This window comes from Rhipicephalus sanguineus, chromosome 1 (assembly GCF_013339695.2).
Source record: "Rhipicephalus sanguineus isolate Rsan-2018 chromosome 1, BIME_Rsan_1.4, whole genome shotgun sequence".
NCBI classification, from domain to species: Eukaryota; Metazoa; Arthropoda; class Arachnida; order Ixodida; family Ixodidae; genus Rhipicephalus; species Rhipicephalus sanguineus.
In genome coordinates, this window is record NC_051176.1 from 75,556,784 (window position 1) to 75,564,796 (window position 8,013).

General features: G+C 46.4%; 1 long non-coding RNA gene across 1 annotated transcript; it reads right to left on the minus strand.

The window, feature by feature from the left end:
• Positions 1–4,283: 4,283 nt before the first annotated feature.
• On the minus strand, positions 4,284–7,794 carry LOC125756994 (uncharacterized). Its single transcript, XR_007414981.1, has 4 exons — positions 7,629–7,794; positions 7,491–7,562; positions 4,739–4,803; positions 4,284–4,370 (listed from the first exon to the last, which is right to left on the minus strand). It is a non-coding gene; the product is annotated as an uncharacterized LOC125756994 (long non-coding RNA).
• Positions 7,795–8,013: the final 219 nt, after the last annotated feature.

Consider the following 8,013-nt stretch of genomic DNA (forward strand, 5'->3'; position numbering starts at 1 on the left):
AAGGCATTGCGGAACGGAATGAGCTTTATCGAGCCCGTATAATTTTTAGCAAGTACAACAGTTGACTGACCTAAAAGGTTATTGAGGTGGAATTGATCTATTTGGGTGGTACCTGTGATTTTACATAAATTTTGAGCAGGCTGCGCATGCGTCATCAAGGATATGTAGTGCATATATTTTTCGTGCACTCTTGAATATAAGCTTCTTAATTGCCACCAGCGTGTTTCATGTCTTCTGCTTGTCCTCGCCTTGTGCGCCCTATGATTCAATGACTCTGTAGGTAGAACTTTTTGTTGAGCTAGTTGGTGCGTCTTTAAGGGAAGGGATAAGGTGCAAACGAGACGAACACAAGAAGTGACATGGACGAACCTCTACTAACAACTGATTTTATTCGAAGAGAACGGGAATACATATAGGCTCACATTTCGACAGTGCTAATCACATGGTGCTCTTAAAAGCGATAAAAGTTGTACGTGAAGACGTATCTGTAAGAAAAATGGAAATGGGATCTATTACACGTGGTGTATAAGGCCAAAGTAACATGAATACGAAACAGAAATAATGTAACGAGCCCCGCCACGGTGGTCTAGTGGTTATGGCGCTCGAGTGCTAAACCGAAGGTGGCGGGATCGAATCCTGTCCGCGGTGGCTGCATTTTCGATGGAGGCGAAAATGTTTGAGCCCGTGTACTTAGATTTAGGTGCACGTTAAAGAACCCCAGGTGGTCGAAATTTCCGGAGCCCTCTACTACGTTGTCTCTCATAATCGTATCGTGGTTTTGGGACGTTAAACCCCAGATATTATTAAATATTTAACGATTACAGCAACCAAATCTACAAGCAAAAGTTGTCCCGTGTCCGTCGTGTTGGCCGCAGGTAAGCTTGTGTGTCTTGCGGAAGTAACGGTTTTATTTATGTTTTTTTTAACTATCAGGGAAGCATGAGAGAACTCGCAATCAGTGTGTGCAGTGCTTGCGGAATAAAACGCGCCTTGTTAACATTCAAAAGCAACAAATGGTCTGTGCAATTCCACGTGATAAGAACGTTATGTCGCTGCAAATCTGACTGCTAATGTTAACGTGGGCTCTGACGTAAGTGTAAGAGGCAGCGTTACGCCATCGTAGCACAAATTCAGAACGCTGGAAGTGGAAGTACGTTTAATACGTACATAGCCTCAAATTGTCGCGTTTAATTCCTTGAGCATTGTACAAGAATACAATTACATGAACGTTTATTGTTGAAACAGCGTTCTGAGCTTTAAGGTTCAGTGTCACTGAATGAAGCGACCGTTTGTTTACTCAATTTTACGGAACCACATGCGAGTTGCTAGCGCCGTCACATCCTATATTGTTTACTACTCTAAAAACTGCGTTTTACGGTGCATATTTCATGCTGCATTACTTTCGACATACCAATTTGTTTTTCTCTCTGCAGTGTGGAATCAGTTGAGGTGCCCTGCGCCCGACAAGGTGCCCTACCGCTGCGTACCACGCTGCAAGTCTTCGAGCAAACAACAGACGCCGGGCATATCGTTCCACGAGATACCAAGCGATCCGGAAGTGCGAGCGAAATGGCTAAATGTAATTTGTCGGGACGACTGGACACCGGATACGACGTCGCGTTACTCCACTGTATGCAGCCGACACTTCGGTTCCTCCGACTTCAAGAAGGGCTGCCAAATTCGCAAACTCAAGAAAGACGCTGTTCCCAGCATTTTTGAAGAATATCCTGCGTACCTGCAGCCTCCGAAAAATAGAGAAGCGACGCGTCTGTGAGAAAACGTGAGGCAGCTGCGCCAGTGAACACACCACCGCCGAAACGAAGAGCAGTTGAGAGCCAACTGAAGTCTCCTTCGCTTCCTCTCAATGACTTGCCGTCCGTCTACGTCGCCTCTCAAGAGTTATCACTGATGGATTGCTCCGCAACCGAACTGCCGCTACCTCTGGAAAACGGCGCAAGCGAGCGCTGCATCACTACGACCGTGCAGGGGGACAGAGCTGTGCAGGTGTCGTCATTATTCTCGGTTTCGGCAATGGACACTCGTAGGTGGAGACGTAAGGAGTGAGACTTGAACGCGCGAATTGAGCGGCTCAAGAATACCGTCGACAAGTACAAACAGGAACTGCAAAAGCTCAAGGAAGAATGCTATGTGTCTGCATTCCTGCCAGTTGTGGAGAAAGCGAAGGAGAAAGACATGGCTGCTTCAATATTAGTGGAAGAAGATCAGAATTTCGCGAAGAAGAAATCAACATGGTCTGAGCTGACAGTCCGCCATGCTGTCGTTTTGCGTAACCTCTCGACTCGTGCATACGAACACGTAAGGAGCACAGGTATTCTTCGGCTTCCCTGGGTAGCACTTTATGGACTCACCACGTGAAGAAGTTGGCGTGACCGAACTCGTGAAGCAAAGGCTGTCTGCAGCTTCTCATCCCTCGTTGCTAGCGAGGGCATGCTCTTTAATTGTAGACGAAATGCGCGTCAGACAACGGCTACTTTATCACAAGCAAAAAGATTCCTTCATCGGTGAAGTGGACTATGGTGTGAACTTCCCCAAAGAAACAACAAATGAGCCGGCGCTGGCCAACTCATTCTTGTGTTTCGTCCTTGACGGCCTTTCAGTTTCGTTCAAAATAGCCGTGCTGTGGCTTACTTTTCGCGAGAAACTGCACTGGTCGTGAGCTGCACATGCTCACGAGACACGTTCTAGATGTTATTTACGCACTACAGAAGTTCGTCGAAGTTCTTCTAGCAAGAAGAAGGCGTATGCATCACCCTCTAAAGGAGGCTGTGAATAATGCTACCGAAATCCTCCGCGAACACAAAGCTTTGATGTGTTCGAAGCCAGGGTACCAAGAATATTTGCTCGAATTGTTGCTTACAAAGTTCTCGCGCCAAATATTCACCAATTTCGCTCTGAAAGCGACAGGCAAACAAGACGTCGCCAAAGTGTTCGCAATAAAGCCACTTTCACGAAAGACCCTGAAACTGTGAGCTTGATCTCACAGCTGGGGGCCTAAGTGAAAGGTCCAGTTTTCACATGTCTCGTGTTGCTTGCTTTCAATGTACTGTGGGGATGGAAAGAAACGCGAAAAGTGAGGCACCTACATTCGCGTATATTTCGCATTTCTTTTCGAGTGGTTGTCGCCTGCATGATAATTATAAGCCACTAGAATAAAACTATTCTAGCATCTTTTTATTCCCACCGGGGTCGCAGCGGGATGAAAACATCGCGCCGCACTGTTTGCGGTTCTTCCCATCACCTCTGTACATCATGAACAAACACCAGTGCAATCTGCGCATTTATTTTACAGCTCCATCTCTAATACGAACGCAATTTTCTCGCCACAAGCACGCGCGCAACAGCGTGGTCACATCGTCTGCTCTGAGACTGGTTATTGGGTGGCAGCGCGGCGTGGTGGCGAGCGCATAAACTAGAAGGTATAGGCGGAGCGCCTTGCTCCGCTCGCCACTCGGCGGGCATGAAGAAATATCGGAGGCTATGCTACAGGCCTCCTTGGTATTGCTTATTGCGTGTACGGCCTTTCTTCGAATACCAAGGGGTTGTACCCTTATGAAAATGTGAGACGAGTTCAAAAAGAAAGTCTAATGACTTCTGACATTTCAGTCATTTGACGCTCTAACGTGTCCCTTTAGAAGTTTGTAATGTATTTGAAATGCCATTCAAAAACATATTGGCCAATTATTCTGATGCGTATTAACATGTGATAGTCTGATGCGGATTAACATGTGATAGTCCGATGCGTATTAACATGTGATAGTCTAGTGAGCATGAAACGACCTTTGACATCAACACTAATTTGATTCTCTAATGTATTTCTTCAGAATTGTTTTAATGTACTCATAATGTCATTCAAAAACATATTGGCCACCGTCATTCTAATGTGTCCTTATAAGTGACTTTCTTGTGAGTATGAAACATCCTGTTTGCGATGACCCTCGGCCAAGCTTGTGCTTCGTGGCCAATGACATTCATAACATTCCTGAAACAGAACTATTACAGTGCATGATAAGATTTATGATATGTCCGGATGATAGTACGGAATCACATATTAGTTGTACCTGACAACGTGTTTGCTGGTTGATACACATGCAGCCAAGCATCATACAAAAGTGCATGTATGCACCTTCTACAACACTTGTGCTGTACAAAGACATTTCTCAACAAAAGAAAACGGATAAAAACATTTATTGACTGGGAAACATGCAGAGGTTAAATGAAAGAAAAATATGGTGTACACCTGTCATATCTTCGTTTCGTTTAATCTGTCTACTTAACATTGATGACAGATTGCTTTTGATGCGCAGGGTCCTTGTAGGGAATCCATGTATGTGTATCCATGCATGTGTATCCTGCACGAAAGATCGCAGTAAATATATAAGAGTTGCAAAGAAAACTTTATCCAATACATCGTGCACCTTAGAACACTTAGATGTACTGCCAAGGCCCCGTGCAGGTAGTTGACAAAAACACTTTTGTGAAGTTAGAGTTAGTCAAAATTGCATCTTATATCGCATTTCCAATCGAAACTTTCAGCAAATCCTGTTAGAAAACAGGAAAACAACACAGAAGGTCAAGTCCAGCATCAAGTATACATTAATGGAGTTACGTCTAGGGTCTTGTTTCTTTGATCTTAGAATTCCCTCAAAAAAGGTGCAATAGGTTCATGAGCAGGCGCAACATGTCCAAGCTTTTTGTAAAGATTGAAACAAATGCCTACCATAAAATATAAACTCGACCAGGCTCACAGGTAGAACGCTCCCATCTTCTTCTGCAAGCTGTCGTCTGCTTCAGTTCCACGAACAGGTGAGATCACCGGGTACATATGTAAAGGATACCAGAAAACATTCATGAGTTGGCGCACCACACAGACCTTACAGCTCACACACAATACATACAATGTATTCAGGCAAGTCTATGTTTATATACCAGCAAGGGCCTTGAATGATGAACTCAGATTGCGCTATAAGAACAGGTATAACCTGAGCAACGGCTCATGGCAGACAACTGTAATGGTGCCATTGCAAGCCGAACTTTCAGAAAGTTATGTACTTAGTAAACACTATGTGGTTGGAGAATGCAGATTACCATATAGGTCATTTAAATGACGAAAATTACATCAGCTCTGCTACACAATATAAAATGCATAAATTGATAAAATAAGAGTATGTGTGGCCCATGTGCACACTCCATAATGCCGAGCTTTACATATTGTATTATATGATGAATTTGAGCCGTTTAGGAAAGTAATTCTAGTCGTGTTAAAGCCAATCAATGCCTGGAATATCGGTTTGAATTTGTAGTGCTGCAAGCCATAAAAAAAAACCGTTAACCACTTTTGTCAGCCTTCTCTAAACTTCTGCACACATAGTTACATATGAGAATTTAGATTTGTTTCCCCTAATAATTACTTCATAAAATTAAAGTAGCACTCTCACAATGAATGCTACGTCTTAGTCGCACAACCTGCAAATAAGAGCGCTTTTTCAGTTTCATGCTCCCTTAAGAAAAGCTCACAAAAGAAACATGAACTTTAGATAAGCACATCATTGAGGTGTGCTGTTGCCACCTCAGCACAGTGGATAAAAAGCTCTTGGAACAGTGCTGCTTAACCATTACAACAACTTCTGTTAATATAAACCAGTATGCTTCAGGAAACAATATAACGACGGGAAAAATATTTCACATCATTTTTCTCAAACACAAATATTGCAACAAAAGGCACCTTGCCAAACGCAACTAACTGCCATATTTGTCTAGAATTGATAATTATAAACATCTTGTGCTACTTCAAATTAATGTACACATGGTGTTAGTACCAGAATATAACGTAATTCACTGACTTGTATTATCTTCAAGTGGGTTCACCCAACGCAAGTTCGTTTCTCGTAGCAACGACCTTGCACAGTCAGATTAAAATCCTAACCATAGTGCAACTAACTTCTAACAAAAAAACCGCATTTCCCCGAAGGGGAGTATGAGGAAGTGCGAAGCACGGGGTGATGCTATGAGGGGGCGCGCGCGACTAAACTGCAGAGCCGAGCGAAGGAGACGGCAGCGAGAGAGCACGCGCCAGCCGACCCACGGAGGTCTGGCCGTTTTTAAGTGCAAAGCACTTTTACTGATGATGATGATCTGTCTTCCGAACTCGTTCCAAAGAACCCGCAACGCGTTCAACTTGTTGGCGGCGTTGCGCACGCCCGAGATGGGGCTCAGGTTGTTGTCGAACCACAGTCGATCGCACACCGCGCAGCTATATCCGAAGCTGCGGTCCAGGAAGTCTCGCTTGAAGCGCGCGTCCGGCCGATCGAATTCGAGGGCCCGCGCTCGCTCACGCATCGCGCGTCCCCGCGCCAGATCGGCTTCGGGGTGCTCGGCTCGTTTCGCACGCTTTCGTTCGGCGTCTCGCCGCCGGCCTTCATCACCACAGGCAATGCGCGGGGCGCGCGCAGCCACGGAGCGGAGGGCGGAGCGCGCACAGTCACGTGGGGCGTGACGTCGCTGCGCCGTTGCTACAGACGCTCCTCTCCGCTCCTCGCGCCGTTGCTATGGGACGGCGGATTCAGGGTCGCTTATAAAGTGCATTCGCACTTAAAACAAGCGCGGTGCAGTAGTCGCGGAGAAAGGCACAAACACACGCCACTGCAGAGCACCGCGCGCGCATGTGCAGCCGCAGCGTGTTTTGATATCTTCCTCCCCGCGTACTACATGCCAATTATTACTGAGTTTCCTGAAGAGTTACTTCATTTGTACCTGCATCATGAGAAGGCTAGGCGATGAACGTTATGTTTAAAGCAGTTTTATTTCCGAAGTGATAAGCCATCGTACAAGTAGCTTCAGGCGATGATCTCGTGCAGTATACAGCTGTAGTCGATTTCAATAACTTTCGACGACGCTAAGAAGTTTACTTACGGAATCACAACTGGGCTACAAAAAATCTTGCAAATGATTCTTATTTCGGTTTACGATCGCTTCTGAGCGGCGGAATCCAAGAACGGGCCACTTTCTCTCCTCGGTCGCGGCCGCGTCCCGTCTACGAGAAAGGGCCATGCTGGCCATGTTCTCAAGCACTGCAGTCCTCCCCTCCTTCCTCACCTCCCCCACTCCGGTCCCCTGCGCCCAAAAGGACAACGCGAGTGTGACCCTCCCTGCGACACACATCGCGCAGGCGTCCCCAAGGTCATCCAGCTCCCGGAGAGAAGCGGCAGCGGCGTTTTGTATGCCCCCTCTACCCTCGCACTCCAGCAAGCGGGAAGCGGGCGGGCCGAGCGACAGGCATTCTTGGAATAATCGAACAGCCAAGGAAGAAGAGCGCCATTACACGAAACGCTTGCGTTACAGAAGCGGAGTATCGCGCAAAGCAACGCGCCTTCATCCACCCGTTGCAGTTGTAGGTAGTGAACACACATGGTGAATGCTTCATACAACCGTATAAAGTGCACAGAAAGCGTTGAGCATAGCGTAAAACATACCTGTCTATCATCCTTCCTCTGGCCATCATCCCCGCAGAGTGAACACACCGCCCAGACGATCACACTCGGTTCCTGCGTAAAAGACGTCATGTAATGAAGTAACCTAGCTGTGTAAGTCAGAAATATTCTAGAACTTACCAAAATCAGGCATCCACTGCGCACTCTTCAGCTTTACAGTCCACAATGTACCGTACACTCGGCGACAGTCTTGTCAAAAGGCTGCTGTACGTCCGCACTCGCCGTCAGTCACGAGACTAGGACCTAGATCGTCTTGGAAGGTACACTTGATATTGAATCACGTAACAAACGTGCATAATCGATAAACGTGGTAACGAAGCATTGTAGAACACAGCATGGCACACACACAAACCACACAAACCGCGCGCACCCGTCAAACAACTAAAGCGCCCCCAAGGACATCTTTTCTTGGCAATGAAGGGAAGGCTACGGGGGCGGAGCTACTGCACACGTACTGCTCCGCGAAATAGTCCGGTTCGGCGCGCGTTTCGAATTTAGTTTTGGT